Genomic DNA, 24444 nt, shown 5'->3' on the forward strand with positions numbered 1-24444 from the left:
TGCAAGCTGTGCTGGTGGAAGGCACAGCCCATTCACTCTTCTGCTCTCTCGCACTATTATGTGAGGCAGGATAAGTCAGTTACAGTCATGCGTAGGAAATGGGCAACTTTGAACTTGTTCCAAAGGCCCTGTTAACGGAGAAATAGAAAGATGCTGTGCTGTCGGGACAGAGAGAAATGGACACCAGAGACTCTTCCCTCAGGTAAATTGATATGAGTACATTTTTGTGCAGCCTGCTTGGTGTTCAGAATTTGTCTTGACACAGCAATCCTGCAGAAAGTCTTTTATTACACGGCTGTTGGTTTCTTTACTGCAGGAAATGGACTAAAACAGCAAGTCATGTGTTTCAACTTCACCGGTTCATTGCCATCTGAGAGAAGAGGTTTCACACGAGATCAGGACACACCGACAGAGAACAGGACAAGACAACTCAGAGCTCCACAAGGGTGCCAGCGCAACTGTGTAAATTTGACTTGTGTATCGATGCGATATATTGAGATCAGATACCCGAAGTTTTGGGAAGCAAACGACATGGCAAGGAAAAGAACAGAGCGCCGTTATAGACATTTAGACACTCAGGAAGTCGTTTGAAAAGCAAGATGCGGAACGGAGTACCATCGCAAAGGAAAGTCGCTCAAAGAGACACTGAACAATAGCAGAGGAGGGTTTCGATTTATCGACTTCTGGGGCGCTTCCCACGGGTCCCTTCAACCTTTCGTCTGGCGCGTGGCATGCACGTTCGAGACTGATGTCAACCTCTCCACTGCTGTTGTCTTATAGGCTGTTGTGCAGACGTATGGAGGCTGTGTAAATATAAACTCTTTCTAACTTCCCACATTCTGTTGGTCGAACTGTGATTTCACTCTGAATCATGTGCCATAGCGCAGACAGACGACATGCGGCCCACCTTCGCTCTGCTGGGTCGACACAGTAAGTAAACATGGGTCACTATTTGTATCATTCTCTTGCCTTCTCCATGTAATTCTGCACATTGTTACTTTAAACATGACCACCGGATTCCCGTTTGCGTCTAATGAATCTGCCTCTTTGTCAGTGTCAGTTAGGGATTTACTGACCTCAACCACCACTCCCTGTACGAAAGCGTTCTCCCTAATGTCACTTTTGGTTCTTTTCCTCATGACTTTAAAACACTGCCGAATCGTTGCCGATCCTTTCAGGCGTGGGAGCATTTTGACTACATTACTTTCTTTGTCTCGACTTCGCATGACTTGGAAAGCTTCAATCGGGCCAGATTTCAAACTTCTGTTCTCCGAAGAGAGCTGTCCCAAATTTCCAATCGACCCTCATCGCTGACATCCCTCAAACACCGCACCACTCACATCAACCTATTCAACGCTCTCTCCAATCATTTCACTTCGCTGCTTTCTGTCCCATTGGTCCTCCAGGGAGCCCAACCTCGTTTAACGAAGGTGCTTTTTGAGAAAATTAAATAGGCACTTTTACACAAATCATGAAACGCGGGCTCGTCCGGGATTTGAACCCGGGATCTCTCACAAATCTGTGTCGAAGCAGACCCAAAGCGAGAATCATACCCCTAGACCAACGAGCCACGCAGCAGGCGCGCCTGTGCCCCCGCTCTACCTCTTGAACCAGCTGAGTCTTGCTCAGAGCGAAATATAGTTGACATTGAACAGGCTGGGGCTATTTTCTCTGGAACGTCGGAGGCTGAAGGGTGACTTTATGGAGGTTTACAAAATTGTGAGGGGCATGGATAGGATAAATAGGCAAAGTCTTTTCCCTGGAGTCGGGGAGTCAAGAACTGGAGGGCATAGATTTAGGGTGAGAGGGGAAAGATATAAAAGAGACCTAAGGGGCAACTTTTTCACGCAGAGGGTGGTGCGTGCATGGAATGAGCTGCCAGAGAAAGTGGCAGAGGCTGGTACAATTGCTACATTTAACAGGCGTTTGGATGGATATATGAATAGGAAGCGTTTGGAGGGATATGGGCCGGGTGCTGGCAGGTGGGACTGGATTGGGGTGGGATATCTGGTCGGCATGGACGGGTTGGACCGAAGGGTCTGTTTCCACGCTGTACATCTCTATGACTCTATGAACAGCTGCTTCTCATTCTCTCTCTCAGCTGCCGTTTGCCCGTCCCCAGGAACCGGGCCCTCTCTACTGGCAGAAAATTAAACTGTTTTCTTTCTAAACTTTTCTCTGACACCGGAGTGACCAGTGACAAGCATTGCCCTCCTCAACATAGGGTACAGAGAACAGGAGAAGACCCCGCAGACCTCCACGAGTGTGTCATCTCAACTGTGCACATTGGGCCTGTGCATCAATGTGAAATATTTACGTCGAAGTTTTTTGGGAAGCAGATGAGAAGGCAAGGTGCAGAACAGAGCGCTGTTATACCGGAAAGCTGCTAAAGACGACGTTGAATGAATAGAAGAGAATGGTTTCTCTTTTGGGTTATGGTTCCAACACGCACGCGTTGTGCCATTCACCCGCATTGCTCGGCAGTTTTTCCAGAGAAGTATTCAGCTTTTCATCTGGCGTGTGGCAGGCACGTTTGAGAATGACATCAAACGATCTTCACTGCTGTCGTGGCATATGCTGTTGTACAGACATATCGTCGATGTGCAAAAATAAACTCTGTATAAATTCCCACATTCTGTTTTTCGATCTGTGATTTCGCTCAGAATCACTAATTATCAAAACTCGCAATATTTAAACTTTAACAAAGTGTTCATAGAAATGATTAGTGAACACCTTTGAAATTCTTCCAAACTTACCTGGGGAATTTCGCTTTGAGGGGTCTTGAACTTTAAGTGGAAGGAAGGGAAGTTTGCCTCGAGGCTGTTTAATGTGGAGATGTGTTCTCCATGTAAACTGGTCGTAGTTGACCATCCCAGTGCTTCCCGATGCAGGGCTGCCTGACCCCCAGGGAGGTTTACTTGTAGCAACTGGAGTGAATCCAGAGAGGGAACAGATTCTGCAAAGGTGCTCAAATACTTTCTATCTCTCTTTTAGGTATTTTCCTTGCGTATTCCCTCAGTTTGGCACGTGTGCAGTTTGCACCCTGGAGAATGATTGCTTTTTTGCTCATGTTCACAATTAAAAGTGTAGTTTCTCATGGAACTGAGCCGCATTGAAAGGATTAGCATATTGATTGACATATACATATGTACACGTATTTAGTTCAAGATTAGATTAGATTAGATTAGAATGATGTTTTACTCTAAACACACCTAAGCCTATCTGGCTGCATGAGGGATTTCAGGTTTCTGTGTGCTGGGTATTATGTGATCAGCAGGCATCTGGGAAACTGCAGGAACTGCCACAAATGTTATGTTCATTAACTGTACTGACAGTGATCACTAATTTTGTGATTGTTTTTTGCAGGAAGACGTGCCGAAAGAAATCTGAAAACAAATGATACATCAACTTCTGACAGAGCCACTTGATTCATTGGGACTTGAATATCAGCAGCCATTCCAATCAAGAAGACATGGTTGCTTTTGTTTGCTTGAAAGATTTTGGACACTGGTGCGGCAGGAAGAATACTGAGACACCGAGTGAGGGAGATTCAGTGCGCTGACTGTGAAAAGTGCTTCACACCATTTACTCAGCTTGGGGGAATCAAAATCTCACCCCTCACGGTGGGGATAGACTATGTCCCCGTTCTGATTGTAATTTCAAACACAGACCAACACAAGGAAAGCTCCCCCAATGGGGAAACTGTGGAAATGTGGGGACTGAGGGAAAGGATTCCCTTCCCCATCCGTGCTGGAAACCCACAGACGTATTCACAGCGGGGAGAGGCCATTCACCTGCTCGGTGTGCAGGAAGGGCTTCAGTCGGATCAGCCATCTGGAGACGCACGAGTGGGTCCACAAGTGAGAGAAGCCATTCACGTGCCCCATGAACGGGAGGGGGTTCACTCAGTCAGCTGCACTGCTGACCCACCAGTGGGTCCACACCGGGGAGAGGCCGTTCACCTGCTGTCAGTGCCGGGAGTGCGTCACCTGCTCCTCCCACCTGCGGAGGCACCAGCGCGTTCACGTGCCATCGCAGGAGGATGGAAGGAGCGATGGCCGAGCGCCGCTAACAACCCAGCTCTGGGGACTCTCAGGTTCGAATCCCGTCGCGGCAGATGGCAGAATCGGGATTCGGTCAGTAGTCTGGACTTCAGAATCTAAGGATGAAACCATTTTCAGAGGGCAAAAACCCATCTGATTCACTCATGTCCTTTTCAGTGATGGAAACTGCCGTTGCGGGAAAGGATTCACTCGGTCGTCCCAGCTGCATGCTTTACCCGGCTGTACGAAGGATCCAGTTACAAAGGGACAACTCAACTGACCAATAATAAAGAAAGTGTGGTGGGGGAGTGGGGGTGAGTGTGTGCACTTTGAGCTTGAGGTGCTTTTTTTTTAAGAAAAGCTACTTTTTGTACGCCTTGTGGTGTGGAGATCTGAAGCTGTAACAAAGTTGGGTCGCAGTAAAGGTTACCTGAACTTACTGTCAGGCTTAAACTCTCAATGAAAGCTGTGAGATCCAACGGCTTCTCATTTCTTTCAGCCACCAGCACCGACTTTCCAATCTCGGTCTCAGAAGGAGCAGTGAATGAGTAGCTAGTATTGTTCGAAATTGTAAATTTTTCAGGACTGCAGTTTTATTGTTTCATTGGCATTGCAAAGTTTACTGGCAACAGTAGGAGGTGTGGGCTGTATTCACTGGAAACAAAGTTTGAAAATGACACAAACACCAAGGTATAGTCCAACAGGCTTATTTGGAAGCACTGGGTTTTGGAGCGCTGTTCCTTCATCAGGTAGCTGTTGCGTAGGATGGTAAGACACAGAATATATAGCAAAAGATTATAGTGTCATGCAACATAAATGATATATTGAAGAAACCTGTTAAATCTTTCATCTTTTAAAATGGATTGCAGATTTCGGTTCATTCATCTGTAAATCCCAGAACTTCTTTTTAGTAACATTCTCCAAATAACTTAATGTATTATAAAGGGAGGTCAGACAACGCATGAGAGCTGTGAGGTTAGAGTCTGTCTGCATCCCAGTCTCGAGTCAGACTGGTTCTATTTCCAAATATATAATCCTGCAAATGCAATTCACCCCAAAGACTTCTATGTGTGAGTGCATGCATGAGACAGAGCGTCTGTGTGTGTGCGTGTGTATGCTGGGTAAAGTGTGCGTGTGATGGAGTATAATTGTGTGAGAAGGTGTGTGCATGGATGTGAGTGTGAGGGGTGTATCAATGTGTGTCTGAGAGAGAGCCTGTCTATCAGAGAGGGTCTGCACGACCGTGTGAGTACTTGTGTGTGTGTGTGCGTGTATGAGAGAGAGAGTTTGTGTGTGTATTGTGTATCTGGGTCTCCTGTAGTGAGACATGAATCCAAGGTCTCAGCTGAGGTCATTCTCGTGTGTTCCAAACTTGTTATCAGCCTCTGCTCGGCCACTAGAAATGATTAAGCAGTTAAGCAGTTTCACAACATACACTGGAGAGGGCAAGGTGAAGGGCTTATGCCTGAAACGTTGATTCTCCTGCTTCTTGGATGCTGCCTGACCTGCTGTGCTTTTCCAACACCACATTGTCGACTCTGATCTCCAGCATCTGCAGTTCTTACTTTCTCCTCATGGGCGAGGTGGGACTTGTCTTTTATTCACTCATTCACTCTTACAGCCTGTCCTTGGTTGTGGCCTAACTGTGCATATATCAATGCAAGTTTCAGAAAGATTTCTACAGCTTGTTTTTTTTAAAAGAACAATCTTCCAGACTTTAACAACGTTTCTGAATATATGATTTTAGCTATTCTCAATTTTAAAAATCAGTCAATTCTCGCACACCCTGTTTCCCAGGTAGAATCGTCACCACCTATTCTCTCTCTCTCTCCTTAAAAGGGCTTGATAAAGCGATCAAAGAGGGCTGAGGCACCAGAAAGGACGGGGAGGGGCGCTGGTGGGGGTGGAGAAGGGAGACAAATGGAGAGGGGGACAGAAGTTGGGAGGTCGAGAAGGACTGGGGTTCAGAGGGTTATGGGGGGAGAATGGGGGTGCAGTGTGAGGAGAGAGAATGGGTAGGGGGCAGTGGATGGGGAGAAAATGGACGGGGTGGGGGGGGGGCAGAGTGTGAAGAGAGAGACAGCACAATCCCACCTTCCCCAGAACTGGTATCAGTGTCCCACGAACGAACCCACTCCTCCCACAGCAGACTTGGGGCAATCATTTCTCAATATCCGCGTGGCTAAGGCAGTGGAATCATATCATCCCTACAGGCCATTCACACCGACCTTCCCAACAGCATCCCACCCAGACCCACTCGATTGTGCTACAGCTCTGCAATTTCACATAGCTATTTCCTGATGAAGGGGTTTGCCGGAAACGTCGATTCTCCTGCTCCTCGCACGCTGCCTGACCTGCTGTGCTTTCCAGCACACACTCTCGACCCTAATCTCCAGCATCTGCAAGTCGTCACTTTCGCCCTGTAGGGGGTGAATGTTCTATGCCGAGTCTTTTGAATCTCTTCAAATCTTTCCTCCTCACCCTAAACCTATACCCTCTAGTTTTAGGATACCTCTACCCTGGGGAAAAGACAGGAACGTTGAGTAGCCAGACAAAATGCAAAAGGAATAAAACGTCGAGGCACATGGGGAAAAAAACATTTCGGCAAAAAAATGTCGTTGGCATTTTTCTCTCGTATTCACATTTGGACACTTAAAATTTGTCATGATCTGGAGGTGCCCGTGTTGGACTGTGGTGTACAAAGTTAAAAATCACACAACACCAGGTTACAGTCCAATCGGCTTGTTTAGAAACACTTAGCTTTCGGAGCGTGGCTCCTTCATCAGGCGGTTGTAGAGTATAAGATCAGAAGATCATAAATTCTGTGTTACCATGTTATACTCCACAACCACCTGATGAAGGAGCAGCGCTCCAAAAACCCGTGCTTCCAAATAAGCCTGTTGCACTATAACCAGGTGTTTTGTGATTTTTAACTCTAAAATTTGTCAGTAACACCAGCATCGTGACGGAGCATACTGAGCATGCTCCGCGGTGTCAGTAAGCACTGCGCATGTCTGCCGGTGTCAGCAAAGTACTGCGCATACTCCTGGGTGCCCGCAGAAAAGGCGCACGAGCTCCTTTCCATGGACCAATGGAGAACCTTGGAGGATCCGAAGGAGTCTGGTGCTCCTGCCAATCAGAGTCGGCCGTTGTCTAAATGCGGAAGTTGGACCATGAACTCTGAACCCGCTGATGATGCTGTTTTGTCACTGAATGAAGATTAAACCTCACTCCAGACTATAAATTCCTTCCTCTGTCTAAAATTTGTGAGCATAATAGAGTTTTTGTCACCACGTTTTCCATTTTCTTTTCATTCTGGGGTTCAATTATTGATTTGTAGCAACTGAAAGGAAAGAGTGAATCGAGGGAGGGGACAGACTCTGGAAAAGTTGATCCAGGTCTGTGTCTCACTTTGCAAACTCAGTGCCATAATGTGAAGGTATAGCCTTTGATGTATGTAAAATAAAAAGCAGAAGGGAGGTGCATTGTTTATGTAGTGATATATTGAGATGTGGCGAACGTGAGATGCTGGAGATCAGAGTTGAAAAGTGTGGCACTGGCAAACCACAGCAGGTAAGGCAGCAACTGAGGAGGAGAGTCGACGTTTCGGGCACGAGCTCTACATCAGGAAAGATGTGTGGATGGACAAAGGGGTCTCAGCGTCCTTCGAAACCAGTTACTGCCAGTTGTCAGACAGGTGCAGCAAGCAATGAGCAAAGCAAGTGATATTAGTAAGAGGAATTGAGTTCAGAAGTGTGGATGTCTTTCAGCAGTTAGGCAGGTCATTGAATGTATTTAAGGCTGAGTTCATTTGACTTTGATGAACAAAGAAGTGGATGGTTTTGGGGGAAGGCAAGAAAATGATTTTAAGACCAGTATAGAACAATTACAGAGTCATACAGCACAGAAACAGACCCTTCAGTCCAACTAGTCCATGCTGACTATATTCACAAACTAAACTAGACCCACCTGCCAATGTTTGGCCCATATCCTTCTGAAACTTTTCTCTTCGTGCACTTATTCAAATTTATTTTAAATGTTGTTACTGTACCTGCATCCACTACTTCCTCTGGACATTCATTTGACACACACTCCACTCTCTTAAACGAAAAATGTGCTCCTCATGTCTTTTTAAATTTTTTCTCCTCTAACCTCAAAAAGATTGCTCCCTATTCTTGAAACAACAGCTGATATTGACCTCATTTATGCACCTCATGATTTCATAAACCTCAATAAGGTCACCTCTCAACCTCCTATGTTCCAGTGAAAAAGTTCCAGCCTATTCACATAGATGTAAGTAGATCCATATTCAGTTATGATCTGTTCAATGCTTGTGCAGGCTCGAAAGACCAAATAGCCAACTCCTGCTCCCAATTCTCTCACTGTGGCCAGGACAGCAAGAGACCACAAGATATAGGAGCAGAAATTAGGTCATTCAGCCCATCAGGTCTATTCATACCATTCAATCGCGGCTGATAGGTTTCTCAACCCCATTCTCCCGCACTCTCCCTGGAACTCTCCATCCCCCATGATACTCAGGAACCTATCTACCTCAGTCTTAAATATCCTCAGTGACCTGGCCTCTACAACCTTCTGTAGAAATGAATTCCACAGATTCACCACTCTTTCACTGAAGAAGTATCTCCTTACCTGCGTTCTAAAACGCCTTCCCTTTACTCGAAGGCTGTGCCCTCAGGTCCTAGTCTCTCCTACCAATGGAAACATCCTCTGAAAGTTGACTCTGTCCAGGCCATTCAGTATTCTATATGTTTCCATTAGATCCCCTGAGTGTGGGCCTGTTAATCAGCATGAAACAGACCCTTCAGGATGAGGTACAGCAGGGGTTAGGTTCAGCAATGAGAGAATGGAGGGAGAGTATGTGGGACAGAGATTTTCAGCTTCTAGGGAATAAGAGAGGAAAGAGAGTTTAGCATAAATTAGAATTGATCGGATGGGCCAAGGGGTGGCAGATGGGGTTTAATTCAGAGAAATGTGAGATGTTGCATTTTGGTCCAGCAATCCAGGCAGGACTGACACAGTTAAGGGGAGTGTCGCAGAACAAAGAGACCTTGGAGTTCAAGTTCGTAATTCCTTGAAGGTGGAGTCTTACATAGACAGTATAGTGAACAAGGTGTTTGGTATGCTTTCCTTTATTGGTCAGAGCATTGAGTATAGGAACGGGGAGAACATTTTGCGGCTGTACAGGACATTGGTTAGGCCACTTTTGGAATACTGCATTCAATTCTGGTCTCTCTGATGTAGGAAAGATGTTATGAAATTTTGAGAGGGGTCAGAAAATATTTAGAAGGCTGTTGTCAGATTTGGAGGGTTTGAGCTGCAGGAAGAGGCTGAATAGGCCAGGGAGATATTTTCTTTGGAGCATCAGAGGCTGAGTGGTAACGTTTAAAGAAATTTATAAGGGGCATGGATGGGGTGAATACCCAAGGTCTTCTCTCCATGGTAGGGGAGTTCAGAACTAAAGGGGCAGAAGTTTAAGGTGAGGAGGGAAAGGGACCTGAGGGGCAACATATTTTCAGACAGAGGGTGGAACGTTTATGGAACGAACTGCCAGAGGAAGTGGGGAGGCTGGTACAATGACAACATTTAAAAGCCACTGGATGGGTACTTGAACAGGAAGGATTTAGAGGGATGAGTCAAATGCTGGCAAATGGGACTAGATTAGTTTGTGATATATAGTTGGCATGGATGAGTTGGGCCAAAGGGTCTGTTTCTGTGCTGTATGACTTTAATCATCTTCAGTGAAAGCAGAAGTGTTATTGTGAAGACTGGACTTTCAAAGCAGCTTTCAAAAATGTTTCGCCCTTACTCAGAGCAGAAGAAGTTACAATGAAATCTTTCATTTGTGACACAGCAACTGAGCGAGTGAGTGAGTGAGTAAGTACATCTGGGATTTGGTGAAAAGTGGGAATTCATTGCACTGTGGGGATGAAACCCTACCCTATCCAGTCATTTCTGCTGGTAGATGAGACTAGGCCCCAAGATTAGGGGAAGTAGATTTAGGACAGAGAGGAGGAGGAACTGCTTTTCCTGGAGAGTAGTGAAATTATGTAAGTCTCTGCCCAAGGAAGCAGAGAAGGCAGCTTCATTAAGTATATTCAAGACACAATTAGATGGGTTTCTGCATAATTGAAGAATTAAGGATAGTTGGGACACTGCAGGGAGGAGAAGCTGAGATGATGGATAGATCAGCCATAATCTTAATGAATGGCAGAGCAGGCAGGACGGGCCAAATGGCTGACTCCTGCTTCTATTACTATGAACCTATAACCCTGCATTTCCCATGGCTAACATAACTAACCTGCACATCCCTGGACACGATGGGCACTTTAGCCTGGCCAATCCAAATCAAGGCTGGTGAGCAATGTCATGATGTGGAAATGAACATCAGAGAATGATAGGGACAAGGAGAGTAAATATACCAGCAATCAAAACTAGATTCAGAAGATCACAAAAACTGAAAGTAAAAACCGAATGTGAGCTGCATTGTAACAGAAGTGAATGAATTGACTGAACACATTGAAGAGAATAATTATGATCTGAGACTGCTTACAGGGACGTGGCTTCAGGATGGAAAGGACTGGATCCTGAATATCGAGGAGGGAGTCAAATGGGAAGGTCAGTAAAGGTGCTGCTCATCAAAGCACTGATCACAGGATAGTCTGGTGTCAGCTTGGATTTCAGGTCCAGATTTCTCTGTCCTCGTTGATCTTCCTGTTCCCACAGAGTAAGATGTTGGTCTGTTCCCAGCTCTGCTGGATTTCTGCTGAAGCTTTAACGCCCCCTTTTACACGTTCAGGAAAAATAAAACATTTAATCAATTGAGACCCAATCCATAATCTCCCAGACTGTCAACCAGTCCAAGTAAATCTGAAGTAGGGGTCTCCCAGGATTCTGATAGTGCTCTACCTGAGGAATTCTCTCTCCTTTACATCTAACTATTAATATCCAGCTATGATTTACAACCATACTTGCACCAACAGAAAAAAAGCATCTGTTATCAAATAGACATATAGATATACAGCGTGGAAACAGGGTTTCTCTATTACACATATAGAACCACACTGTCCATGGGGATGAATTTGTATTTGCATCATTACATTTGCAGATACATTCTATTTTGCTCAAAAATTCTAAATTGAAGGAAGGACAAATTTGACGGTGTTAGGCAAGAACTTTCAAAAGCTGATTGTGCGCCAATGTTTGCAGGTAAAGGGACAGCTGGAAAATGGGAAGCCTTCAGAACTGTGATAACTAGAGTCCAGAGAAAATATGTTCTTGTTAGGGTGAAAGGAAAGGCTGGTAGGTATAGGGAATGCTGGATGACTGGAGAAATTGAGGGTTTGGTTCAGAAAATGAAGGAAGCATATGTCAGGTATAGACAGGATAGATAGAGTGAAGCCTTAGAGAATAAAGGCAGGAGGAGTATACTTAAGAGAGAAATCAGGAGGGGAAAACAGGGGACATGAGATAGCTTTGGCAATTCGAGTTAAGGAGAATCTAAAGGGTTTTTACAAATACATTAAGGACAAAAGAATAAGTAGGGAGAGAATACGGCCCCTCAAAGATCACCAAGGTGGTCTTTGTGTGGAACCGCTGGAGATGGGGGAGATACTAAACGGGTATTTTGCATCAGAGTTTACTGTGGAAAAGGACATGGAAGATATGGAATGTAGGGAAATAGATGGTGACATCTTGAAAAATGTCCATATTGCAGAGGAGCAAGTGCTGGATGCCATGAAATGAATGGAAGTGGATAAATCCCCAGGACCTGATCAAGTGTAACCTAGAACTCTGTGGGAATCTAGAGAAGTGATTGCTGGGGCTCTTGCTGAGATATTTGTATCATTGATAGTCACAGGTGAGGTGTCGGAAGACTGGAGGTTGATTAACGTTTTGCCACTGTTAAAGAAAGGTGGTAAAGAAAAGCCACGGAACTGTAGACCAGTGATCCAGACGTCGGTGTTGTTGGAGGGAATCCAACTGAGGGACAAGATGTACATGTATTGGAAAGACAAGGACTGATTAGGGATAGTCAACGTGGCTTTACGTGTGGGAAATCATGTCTCACAAACTTGAATGAGTTTTCTTGAAAAACTAATGAAGGGAACTGATGAGAGCAGAGAATAGATGTCATCTATATGGACTTCAGTAAGATGTTCGACAAGGTTCCTCATGGGAGACTGGTGAGCAAGGTTAGATCTCATGGAATACTGGGAGAACTTGCCATTTGGATACAGAACTGGCTCAAAGGTTGAAGGTGGTAGTGGTGGAGGGTTGTTTTTCAGACAGGGGGCCTGTGACCAGTGGAGTACCTCAAAGATCTGTGCTGGGTCCACTACTTTTCATCATTTATATAAATATTTTGGATGTGAGCATAAGAGGTATAGCTATAAGTTTGCTGATGACACTAAAATTGGAGCTATAGTGGACAGCGAAGAAGGTTACCTCAGATTACAATGAGATCTTGATCAGATGGCCAATGGGCTGAGAAGTGGCACATGGAGTTTAATTCAGATAAATGTGAGGAGCTGCATTTTTGGAAAGCAAATCTCAGCAGTACTTATACACTTAATGGTAAGGTCCGAGAGAGTATTGCTGAACAAAGAGGTCTTGGAGTGCAGTTTCATAGCTCCTTGAAATGGAGTCGCAGGTAGTGAAGAATAGGATAGTGATTGGATAGTGAAGAAGGCATTTGGTCTGCTTACCTTTAATAGTCAGAGTATTGAGTACAGGAATTGGGAGGTCATGTTGCGGCTGCACAGGACATTGGTTAGGCCACTGTTGGAATAGTACATGCAATTCTGGTCTCCTTCCTATCGGAAAGATATTGTGAAACTTGAAAGGGTTCAGAAATGATTTACAAGGATGGTGCTAGGATTCGAAGATTTGAGCTATAGGGAGAGGTTGAATAGGCTAGGTCTGTTTTCCCTGGAGCGTCAGAGGATAAGGGGTGATCTTACAGAGATTTATAAAATCATGAGGGGCTTGGATACGATAAATGGACAAAGTCTTTCCCCTGGGGTGGGGAAGTCCAGAACTAGAGGGCAAAGGTTTAGGGTGAAAGGGACCAAGGAGGAATCTTCTTCACTCAGGGGGTGGTATGTGTATGGAATGAGCCGCCAGAGGAAGTGGTGGAGGCTAGTCTGGATGGGCATATGAATAGGAACAGTTTGGAGGGATATGGGCAAGTTGCTGGCAGGTGGGACTTGATTGGGTTGGGATATCTGGTCGTCATGGATGAGTTGGACTGAAGGGTCTGTTTCCATGCTGTCCATCTATGACTGTGCATTTAGAGTGACACAATGTGCTGCCAGTCAATACATGTAATATTTTGTAAATTCCACTTTGCAAATCGAAGCGGGCTGACTCAAGATTGGGATACAGACAGACTCTGACCTCACTCCTTTCATGCATTATCTGAGCTGAGATGTCGCCTTTTCTTATAAAACCTTAAGTTATCTTGAGAAGGAGCCTGACAGGAAGTTCTGGACTTGCATATTATTGATACCTGCAACCCATTCTAAAAGATGAAAAACTTAACAATCCAGGTTTGTTCAGTATATAATTTCAGTGGCAGGACATTGTAATGTTTTTTCATAAATTCTGTGTCTTATGATCTTGTACTCCACAACCAACTGAATAAGACGCAGCACTTCGAAAGCCGGTGCTTCGAAATAAACTTGTTGGACTGTAACCTGGTATTGTGTTATATGTAACTTTGTCCATGTTGGGGTGGATTCACCATGTTAAATGACCCATAGTGTTCTGTTTTGGATGGGTTCAGGTGGATTGGCAGTATTCAGTTACCCATATCATCGAGGGATGTGCAGGTTAGCATGGATTGGCCGTGCTAACTTAACCTACACACCCCTGGGCTCTATGGGTAAGATGGATTCACTGTGCTAAATTCACTCTTTCATTCAAAGAGTGGTGCGTGTAAGGAATGAGCTGTCAGAGGAAATGTTGGATGCTTGTACAATTATGACATTTGAAAGGCATCTGGATGGAAATATAAAATGGAAGGGTTTAGAGGGATATGGGCCAAATGCTGGCAAATGGGTCTCGATTAATTTTGAATATTTGGTTGGCATCGACGAGTTGGACTGTTTCCATGCTGTATATCTCTGACTCTGGCTTGCCACATCTGTATGTTCAGTTTCTCCCTGGTGTCGGTGTTAGTGCCTTTGAGGTCTCATTTTGCTCTCTCCTTTCCAGGGATGTTAACCACTTCATGTCTGGTTGTTCCTCAAGAACTTGCATTGCAGGTTCACCCTGAACTGACAATATTTTTTGAGCTTCCCAAAATCAGACCTGCTCACTCTCAGCGGTGGAGTTATCCAAAATTCAGAGAGATGTCAGTCTTGAAGTTTTTGCTGTTCTGCCCCTGTAAGATCCTGAATCAACACCTTCAGGAGAATTATTTAGAGCGGTGTGAGAACAGAGGGGGAGAGAGAGAGTGGGATGGTGCTTTCAATTTTCAGTATGGAATAACAAAAGAAAAGTAGAATTGCTTGTTCTGAATTTCTACCTTGCACTGACAGTCATGACTTTTGTAATCTCTTTTTACAAAGCATTTGATGATCTGAAGACGGAAGTTTCAAAATCAACAGATGAAGGGCTGATGCCCGAACATCAACTTTCCTGTTCCTGGGATGCTGCCGGACCTGTTGTACTTTTCCAGCGCCACACTGTTCAACTCTGACTCTCCAGCTTCTGCAGTCCTCACTTCGACGTCAATGTCCGACAGTCACTCAATCCGTCAGGACTGCAACAATTTTTGACTGTGATTCTGTGAGAAGGAGCAAAGCCTTTTGGTTCCTGTTGGAGCACGTCTTCATCATCAATGGGACTGGATGAGAGACCCCACTGTTGCAGCGCACTGATTGTGGAACCTGAAGCAGTTATACGGCCTGGAAAGAGGAATTCACGGCAAGGAGGGGCTGTACATGCGTTTTTCTGCAGCTGAAACTTCGGCCATGGAGAAACCCAATGGATCCCGCCCCGTGCAGAAACCATGGAAGTGTGGCGCCTGTGGAAAAGGCTTCCGTGTCCCTTCTATCCTGGAGACTCATAGCGCAGTCATACTGGGGAGAGGCCATTCACCTGCCCCGAGTGCGGAAAGGGCTTCAGCGATGCCTCCGACCTGGTGAGGCACCAGCGGGTCCACACCAGTGAGAGGCCCTTCAGTTGCCCCGAGTGTGGGAAGGGCTTTAACCAGGCCTCCACCCTGCTGACCCACAGGCAGGGGCACACCGGAGAGAGGCCGTTCTTCTGCACTGAGTGTGGGAAGGTCTTCAGCAATTCCTCCATCCTGCTGGCCCACCGGCAGGTGCACACTGGGGAGAGGCAGTTCACCTGCTCTCAGTGTGAGAAGGGCTTTACCCGCGCTTCCCATCTGCGGAGGCACCAGCAAGTTCATGTGCCATCGCAGGGGGATTAAAGGAGGGATAGTCAATTGCCTTATTGACTGGACTATCAACCCAGTTCCAGGGACTGCCAGGTTTGAATCCTGCCGTGGCAGATGGTGGAATTGGATTTCGGTCAGAAATCTGGAGTTCAGAACCTCATGAAGAAATGATTGTTTGGGGGGACATCACCCATCTGATTCACTCACATCCCTTTTTAGGGAAGGAAACTGCTGTTGTAGGGAAGGATTCACTCAGTTGTCCCAGCTGCATCCTTTACCCGGTCTGGCCTACACGTAACTCCAGACCCACAACAGCATGGTTGACTCTTCATTGCCTACCACTGTCACCGGTCATTGAGTGGGGAAAGACTTACTTGTTTACAGGGTATGGGTTGAAATTGCTGAGTGAGGCTTTACTTCCTACAGTTAAGGCTGTACCAAGGATCCAATTACAAACTGACAAGTCGGTGGTGACCATAGTAAAGAAAGTAAGGTGGTGTGGGGTGGGGGTGCACGCTTCGACCTTGAGCTATTTAAAAAGCAGCTACTTTTTCTACACCTTTATGCTGGGGGGGATCTGAAGCTGTAACAACGTTGGGTCACAATAAAGGTTACCTGAACTTATCACCGGGCTCAGACTCTCATTGAAGGCTTTGAGCTCCAAGAGGTTTTTGGTTTCAAGCTGCTTATTTCATTTCAGCCTCCTGCACTAAGTTTCCAATGTCATGTATCAGATGGAGCAGTGAATGAGTAGCTAGTATCGTTAGAAGTTGTAAATTTTTCAGAAGTGCAGGTACTGCACCGTTTCATCAGCATTGTATAGTTTACTGGCAGCAGCGGGAGATGTGGGCTACGTTCACTGAAAATGGTGCCGAGGTGCCGGTGTTGGACTGGGGTAGATAAAGTTAAAAATCACACAACACCAGGTTATAATCCAACAGGTTTGTTTGGAAGCACTAGCTTTCAGAGTGCTGCTCCTTCATCGGATAGCTGTTGGTCGGGGAATAATACACCGATTGTATAGCAAAAGATCACAGTGTCATGCGACTGATAGGATATATTGAACAAACCTAGATTGTTGTTATGTCTTTCATCTTTTAGAATGGGTTGCAGGTTTTGGTTCATTAATATGTAAATCCCAGAACATCTTTAAAGTCACGTTCTCGAGATGACTTAATGTTTTATAAAAAAAAGTGACATCTCAGCTCAGACAATGTATTAAAGATGTGAGGTTCGAGTCTGTCAGTATTCCAATCTTGAATCAGACTGGTTCTATTTCCAAAGTAGGAATTTATAAAATATTGCATGGATTGACTGCCTGCAGATTGTGTGCTTTTTGAGCAAAATTGAAAGTATCTGCAAATATAATTCTGCCAATACAAATTCACTCCATAGAGTTTTGTGTGTGTTTGTGTGTATATGTGAGTTTGTGTTTGAGTGCATGCGTAAGAGTGAAGTGTGAGTGTGATGGAGTTTATGCCTGTGAGTGTGTTGTGGGGTGTATGTGTGTGTGCGCCTATGAGAGAGGTATGAATAAAAGTGAGAGGTTGCATTTTGCTAAACAAGGAAGGGCTGGACATAGTGAGTTTTGAGAAGATTTGTAGCTCAGGTTGTGGTTTTGGATGTAGGTTTGCTTGCTGACCTGCAAGGTTCATTTCCAGACGTTTCGTTACCTGTTGGGTAACGTCTTCAGTGGGCTTCAGGCGAAGAATTTTCAGCTTTGCTATGTACAGTTAATGGTAGGTCCCTGGGTTGTGTTGTAGAACAGAGACACTTTGGCGGGGGAGGGGGGTGGAGTTAGGGGGTTCAGGTATATAGTTCTTTGAAAGTTGCATCACTGGTAGACAGGTGGTAAAGAAGGCATTTCGCACCATTGCCTTCACTGTCCACCCCATTGAGTATAGAAGTTGGGACATCACATTGAGGATGTACAGGATGTTGGTGAGGCCACTTTCTGGGTACTGAGTACAGTTTTGGTGGCTCTGTGATAGAAAGAATACTATTAGAGAGGGTTCCGTAAAGATTTACCAGGATGTTGTCAGGACTGGAGGGTTTGAGTTATAAGGAAAGGTTGGGACTGTCTTCATTGGAGTGTAGGGGGTTGAGGGGTGACCTTACTAAGATTTATAAAATCATTAGGAGTGGAGGTAAAGTGAATAGCAAAGAGCTCTTCCTGAAGACCATAAGACACAGGTGTGGAAGTAAGGTCATAAGTCCACTCCGCCATTTAATCATGGCTGACGGGCATTTCATATCCACTTTCCATACTCTCCCCATTGAGATACCAAGAATTTATCAATCTCTGCCGTGAAGACATTTAATGACCCGGTCTCCACTGTGCTTCATGGCAATGAATTCCACAGGCCCACCACTCTCTGGCTGAAGAAATGTCTCCTTATTTCCATTCTAAATTGACCCCCTCTAATTATCAGGCTGTTCCCCTGGGTCCTAGTCTCCCTGCCTAATGGAAAAAAAACTTACCAGCATCCACGCTTTTTAAGCCATGCACTATCTTATAAGTTTCTATTAGATCTCCCCTCAACCTTCTAAACTCTAATGAATATAATTCCAGGATCCTCAGCTGTTCATCGTCTGTTAGGCCTATGATACCAGGGATCATCGTGTGAATCTCCACTGGACACGCTCCAGTACCACTATGTCCTTACTGAGGTGTGGGGCCCAGAATTGGACACAGTATTCTAAATGGAGCCTAACCAGAGTTTTATAAAGTCTCGGTAGCACATTGCTGCTTTTACATTCCAACTCGCTTGAGATAAATGACAACATTATATTTGCTTTCTTAAGCACGGACTCAACCCGCAAGTCAACCCTTAGAGAACCCTGGACTAGCAGTCCCAGATCCCTTTGTACTTTGGCTTTATGAATTTTCTCACTGTTTAGAAAATAGTCCATGCTGTATTCTTTTTTTCCGAAGTGCAAGACCTCACATTTGCTTACATTGAATTTCATCAGCTATTTCCTGGACCACTCTCCTAAACTGTCCAAATCTTTCTGCAGCCTCCCCACCTCCTCCGAACTACCTGCCTGTCTGCCTAACTTTGTATCATCAGCGAACTTCGTGGGAATGCCCTCAGTCCCTTTATCCAGATCATTAATATATAAAGTGAACAGCTGCAGCCCCAACACTGAGCCCTGCGGGACACCACTTGTCACCAGTTGCCATTCCGAAAAAGAACGTTTCATCCCAACTCTCTGCCTTCTCTCAGGCAGCCTATCCTCAATCCATGCCAGTAGCTCAACTCGAATACCATGGACCCTCCCTTTACTCAGCAGCCTCCTATGAGGCACCTTATCAAAGGCCTTTTGGAAATCTAGGTCGATAACATCCTCTGGGTTTCCCAAGTCTAACCTACTTGTTAACTCTTCAAGTTTGTCAGGCAGGACCTCCCCTTGCTAAATCCATGCTGACTTATTTTAATCCAACCATGCACTTCCAAGAATTTATAAAGCTCATCCTTTACAATAGATTTTAGAATTTTATCTACAATTGAGGTTAGGCTAATTGGCGTATAATTTTCCAGCTTTTGTCTTGATCCTTTCTTGAACAAAGGACTTACAACAGTGATTTTCCAATCATCTGGGACTTTCCCTGACTCCAGTGATTTTTGAAAGATTACAACCAACATCTCTGCTAATTCTTCAACCACCTCCCTCAGAACACTAGGCTGTAGCCATCAGGGCCAGGAGATTTCTCAATTTTTAGACCTATTAGCTTTTCTAGCACTTTCTTTTTTGTAATGGCTACCATACTCAACTCTGCCCCTTAACTCTCCTTAATTGTTAGGATATTACTCATGTCTTCCACTGTGAAAACTGACACAAAGTATTTATTGAGTTCTTCAGCTATTTTCTTATCTCCCACCACTAACCTTCCTGCATCAATTTGGAGCAGCCCAATTTCTACTTTTGCCTCTTGTTTGTTTCTTATGTATGACAAAAAAACTTTTACTATCATTTCTAACATTGCTGGTCTGCTTACCTTCATATTTGATCCTCTCCTTCCTTATTTCTCTCTTTGTTATCTTCTGTTTGTTTTTGTAATCTTCCCAAGCTTCTGATTTCCCAGTGGTCTTGGCCACTTTATAGGCTCTCTTTTTCGTTGATACATTTCCTGACTTCCTTTGTCAGCCATGGCAGGCTTCTTCCCCCCCACGCTGCCCGATAATCTTTATTTTTGGGGGGATGAACCGCTGTACTGTGTCCTCAATTACACCCAGAAATTCCTGCCATTGTTGCTCTACTGTCTTCCCCACCACGCTCTGCTTCCAGTCACTTTTTGACAGTTCCTCCCTTATTGCCCTTTATTTAACTGTAACACAATTACACCTAATTTTGCCTTCTCTCTTTCAAACTGCATACTGATCTCTACCATATTATAATCGCTGCCTCCTAAGTGTTCATTTGCTTTAAGATTTTTAATAAAGTCTGGCTCATTAGATAGCACTAAGAATTGAAATATGCTCAGTTAGGCCACGGTTGAGGACAGTGTGTAAGGGGCGAATGGCCTATTCCTAGCCTTTTGAAATTGGTTCTGGCTTTGTGGAAATGGAACCATTGTTTTTTTGTGCTCTACAACTCAATCCTTCGGTATGTGCAACCAGATAGCCTTAATTAATCTCATCCCATTTGCCACCACTTTGTCCATTTCCCTCTAAGACTTCCTATTCATGTACCTATCCAGATGTCTTTTAAATGTTATATTTGTACCAGCCTCCACCATTTTTCCTGGCAGCTCATTCAGTTCACACACCAACCTATATTTGAAAAAGTTGCCCCTTGGGGCAGTTTTAAATCTTTCCCCTTTCACCCAAAAACTAATGCCCTCTCGTACTGGACTCCACCGCCCCAGGGAAAACCTTATCTTTTTCTCATATCCATTCCTGTCAAGATCTTACAAACCTCCATAAGGTCACCCCTCAGCCTCCAATGCTCCAGGGAAAATAGCCCCAGCCAATTCAGCCTCTCCCTGTATCTCAAACCCGAGCAACATTCTTATAAATAATTTCTGAACTCTTTTAAGTTTCACAACATCCTTCTTGTTTAGTGAGTAATAGGCTGTGAACAATCTATTTTGTTCAGGTCGTAAGAGGGGGCTTTTCTTGAGGCGAATTACCTTTCACACTTTTTTTTAACCCTTGGGTTCCTTTTAAATTTTTCCCCTCTCACCCTAAACCTGTGCCCTCTCGTTTGGGATTCCCCCTCCCCTGCGGAAGAGACAGGCAAAAGGAATGAGATGTGCAGTCACAGGGGGAAAAAAATTATGACTCCCGCCTTTTTTTTATCCCAAATTGGCAATTGGACACAAACTCTGTCAGTAACAACCGGCGCCGGTCGCCATTGGTCAGGTGGAGTAAGGTGCGCTCTGATTGGGCGGAGCGTGGATGACGCGCGTCACAGAAGGAGGAGACAGAAAGAAGAAGAAAAACAAAGATGGCGGCGCGAGGCTGCGGTTTTCTCATCGACTCAGCGGGCGGTTTCTGACGGAGGGAGGGGGGCAGACAGGCATCGTTTACCTCAGAAAATACCTTTAAAATACATTTCAAATTAAAGTCGGAACTTTTCAAACAAAAGTTGTGAAGAAAAGGAGACAGTCCCCGGTGGGGTTTATTGTTTATTTGTGTATAATTCCCGGGGCCCGGGAAGGGGGAGGTGACGGTTACCGGGTGAACGAGGAAACAAATTAAAAATGTCGGCGGTGGAGGAGAGAGAGCCGGCGCCCGCGGCTTCTTCGGCGGCGGGGGGTAAAGTCCGGCGGAACACAAGCTGGAGGAGAGGCTGCACTCGGTGCTGTGCTGGACCGTGAGCCTGGAGCTACCCGCGGCTTCACTCTACCAGGTACCGGGCTGGGCTGAGGGGGAACCCGGGGGATAAGGCGGATCGCCATTAGCCTGGAGCCACAATCACTCCCATTCCTAAAACAAACAAAATTTCTATTAGAATCACCATCTAATCCTCCATACTCCTTCTATAATCTATGTAGGAGGGCAGGCTGTACCATCTGACTGAACTGTTCCGATATTAAATTGTGTATAATGTATAGATATCTTTTTTTATACAATATACAATGTTATTTAACACATTGGAAATGAAATACTGTCATCATGGGATTTGCAGTACTTTAAGCGCTGTAGAATGTCACCGGCAATATTGTGTACGAGAGTCTGTGTAAACCTCTATGGTTATGTTTTATAAATGTGATTTGAGGTAATTGCACGCAAAATGGGTAGGATTGTGTGTGTGTGTAGGTATGTTATTTAGATCCTGGGGTTTTGTCTTGCCCAGTGATATGATGGAGGGAGGGGAGTGGGGGTACTAATTAATCTTTCGACCAAATCCAGCATTTTGTTGAAGAGCTTCATTTCTTTGCGATTGTCATCTTCCAAAGAATCAACCTACCCAGTATTTAAATGGACATGTGCATATGTATAGTTGTGTATGAATGCTGGAAATCTTTTTTTTTTAAAAATCCTTTAGTATATTTCCTGTTCTCCATGCATGGCGAATTGGACGTGTTTGATTTCTTTTTCTTGCAAGTGTTGTGAAAAGTAGTCTGATCATGTAAAAGTCGACCCTAGTTCTTCATAGGAGAACCTCCACGAGGAGGTTGAACAGTTCATCCACTTCACCAACACCTTCCACCCCGACCTCAAATTCACCTGTACAGTCTCAGATTCCTCCCTCCCCTTCCTCCACCTTTCTATTTCTATCTCAGGCGACCGAATCAACACGGACATCTACTACAAACCGACCGACTCCCACAGCTACCTGGACTACATCTCCTCCCACCCTACCCCCTGTAAAAATGCCATCCCATTCTCCCAATTCCTTCGTCTCCGCTGCATCTGCTCCCAGGAGGAGCAGTTCCAAAAACGTACAACCCAGATGGCCTCTTTCTTCAAGGACCACAATTTCCCGCCAGACGTAGTCGACGATGCCCTCCACCGCATCTCTTCCACTTCCTGCTCCTCCGCCCTTGAGCCCCGCCCCTCCAACCGCCACTAGGACAGAACCCCACTGGTCCTCACCTACCACCCCACCAATCTCCATGTATAGCGTATCATCCGCCGTCATTTCCACCACCTCCAAACGAACCCCACTACCAAGGATATATTCCCCTCCCCTCCCCTATCAGCATTCCGTAAAGACATCTCCCTCCGTGCCTCCCTCGTCAGATCCACACCCCCCACCAACCCAACCTCCACTCCCGGCACCTTCCCCTGCAACCGCAGGAGGTGCAAGACTTGCGCCCACACCTCACCCCTCACCTCCCTCCAAGGCCCCAAAGGAAACTTCCATATCCGCCACAAATTCAACTGCACCTCCACACACATCATCTATTGCATCCTCTTGCACCTGATGTGGCCTCCTCTGTATTGGGGAGACAGGCCGCCCACTTACGGAGCGTTTCAGAGAATACCTCTGGGACACCCGGACCAACCAACCCAACCACCCTGTGGCTCAACATTTCAAATCCCCCTCCCACTCCACCAAGGATATGCAGGTCTTTGGACTCCTCCATCGCCAGACCACAACAACACGACGGTTGGAGGAAGAGCGCCTCATCTTCCGCCTTGGAACCCTCCAACCACAAGGGATGAACTCTGATTTCACCAGTTTCCTCATTTCCCCTCCCCCCACCTTGTCTCAGTCAAATCCATCGAACTCAGCACCGCCTTCCTAACCTGCAATCTTCGTCCTGACCTATCACCCTCACCTTGACCTCTTTCCACCTATCACATTTCCAACGCCCCTCCCCCAAGTCCCTCCTCCCTACCTTTTATCTTAGCCTGCTGGACACACTTTCCTCATTCCTGAAGAAGGTCTTATGCCCGAAACGTCGATTCTCCTGTTCCCTGGATGCTGCCTGACCTGCTGCGCTGTTCCAGCAACACATTTTCAGCCTAGTTCTTCATAGACAACAGACCCATGTTTGTGAGACAGTGTGATGGCCGTCATGTTCCACTCCAGCTCTGCAGTCTGTCGGTTGGTCGGATCTGTTCCTGACTTCCAGTCCGTTGTCTGTATGCTCCACTCCGTTTTCAGAATTACCATAATTTTTTTTTGCTTTATTCATCAGTTGTGCTTCTGCTTATGATACGGTATGAATCTTTATTGCTGGAACAGCACAGCAGGTCGGGCAGCATCCAGGGAACAGGAGATTCGACGTTTCGGGCCCAGGCCCTTCTTCTTCCTGAAGAAGGGCCTGGGCCCGAAACGTCGAATCTCCAATTCCCTGGATGCTGCCTGACCTGCTGTGCTGTTCCAGCAATAAAGTTTCAACTTTGATCTCCAGCATCTGCAGACCTCACTTTCTCCACGGTATGAATCTTGACAGGCATGAATTTCAGCCCCTCAAGTAGTATCCAAGTAACAGTCGACCCCCTAAATTTAACCTTAAAAAGTAGTCAAAAATTTGACTATTACTTGAGTATATATGATATAAATGAATTAATGTTCATTGCTTCTTCGCTTTACTCTATTTTGCCTTATGAAAGGTTTCATAGGAACGCTCCACTTTTGGATAGTGCGGAAAACCTGTATCAGTACAACACAGTCACAAGCCCTTCTTATTTGGTTTAGGTACCCCTGTCAAGCCTGTGCCAATTCTTAATCCTCACTTGGACCTGCTATTTATTGCCCATGGGCGGTTTCTATCCTTCTGTTCATCTCGCTTTCATGTGTCTATCAAGATACACCTTAAACGTTACTAAGATGCCTCCTTCCACCACCCATCACCCCTCTGTGTGAAAAACCTACCCCTCCACTTCTCCTGTAGACTGCCCTCCTCTTGCCTTGAACCTGTGCCCTTTTGTTGTTGATCTTTTCACCCTGGAGAATAAAAAAACCTCTGAGTAACATAGAATCCCTAGTGTGGAAAAGACCATTCGGCGCAACATGTGCACACTGACCCTCTGAAGAGTAACTGACACAGACTTATTCACCTACTCCTAT

At 45.4% G+C, this 24444-nt stretch overlaps 1 non-coding gene across 1 annotated transcript; it reads right to left on the bottom strand.

Annotated features, from left to right (window-relative positions):
- Positions 1-1480: 1480 nt before the first annotated feature.
- Positions 1481-1570, bottom strand: trnap-ugg (transfer RNA proline (anticodon UGG)). Its single transcript is given in 2 exon segments — positions 1481-1516; positions 1535-1570. It is a non-coding gene; the product is annotated as a tRNA-Pro (tRNA).
- Positions 1571-24444: the final 22874 nt, after the last annotated feature.

This window comes from Chiloscyllium plagiosum, unplaced genomic scaffold (assembly GCF_037043375.1).
Source record: "Chiloscyllium plagiosum isolate Xiang-an unplaced genomic scaffold, Cpla_swu_hap1 HiC_scaffold_27, whole genome shotgun sequence".
In the NCBI taxonomy this organism is placed as follows: domain Eukaryota; kingdom Metazoa; phylum Chordata; class Chondrichthyes; order Orectolobiformes; family Hemiscylliidae; genus Chiloscyllium; species Chiloscyllium plagiosum.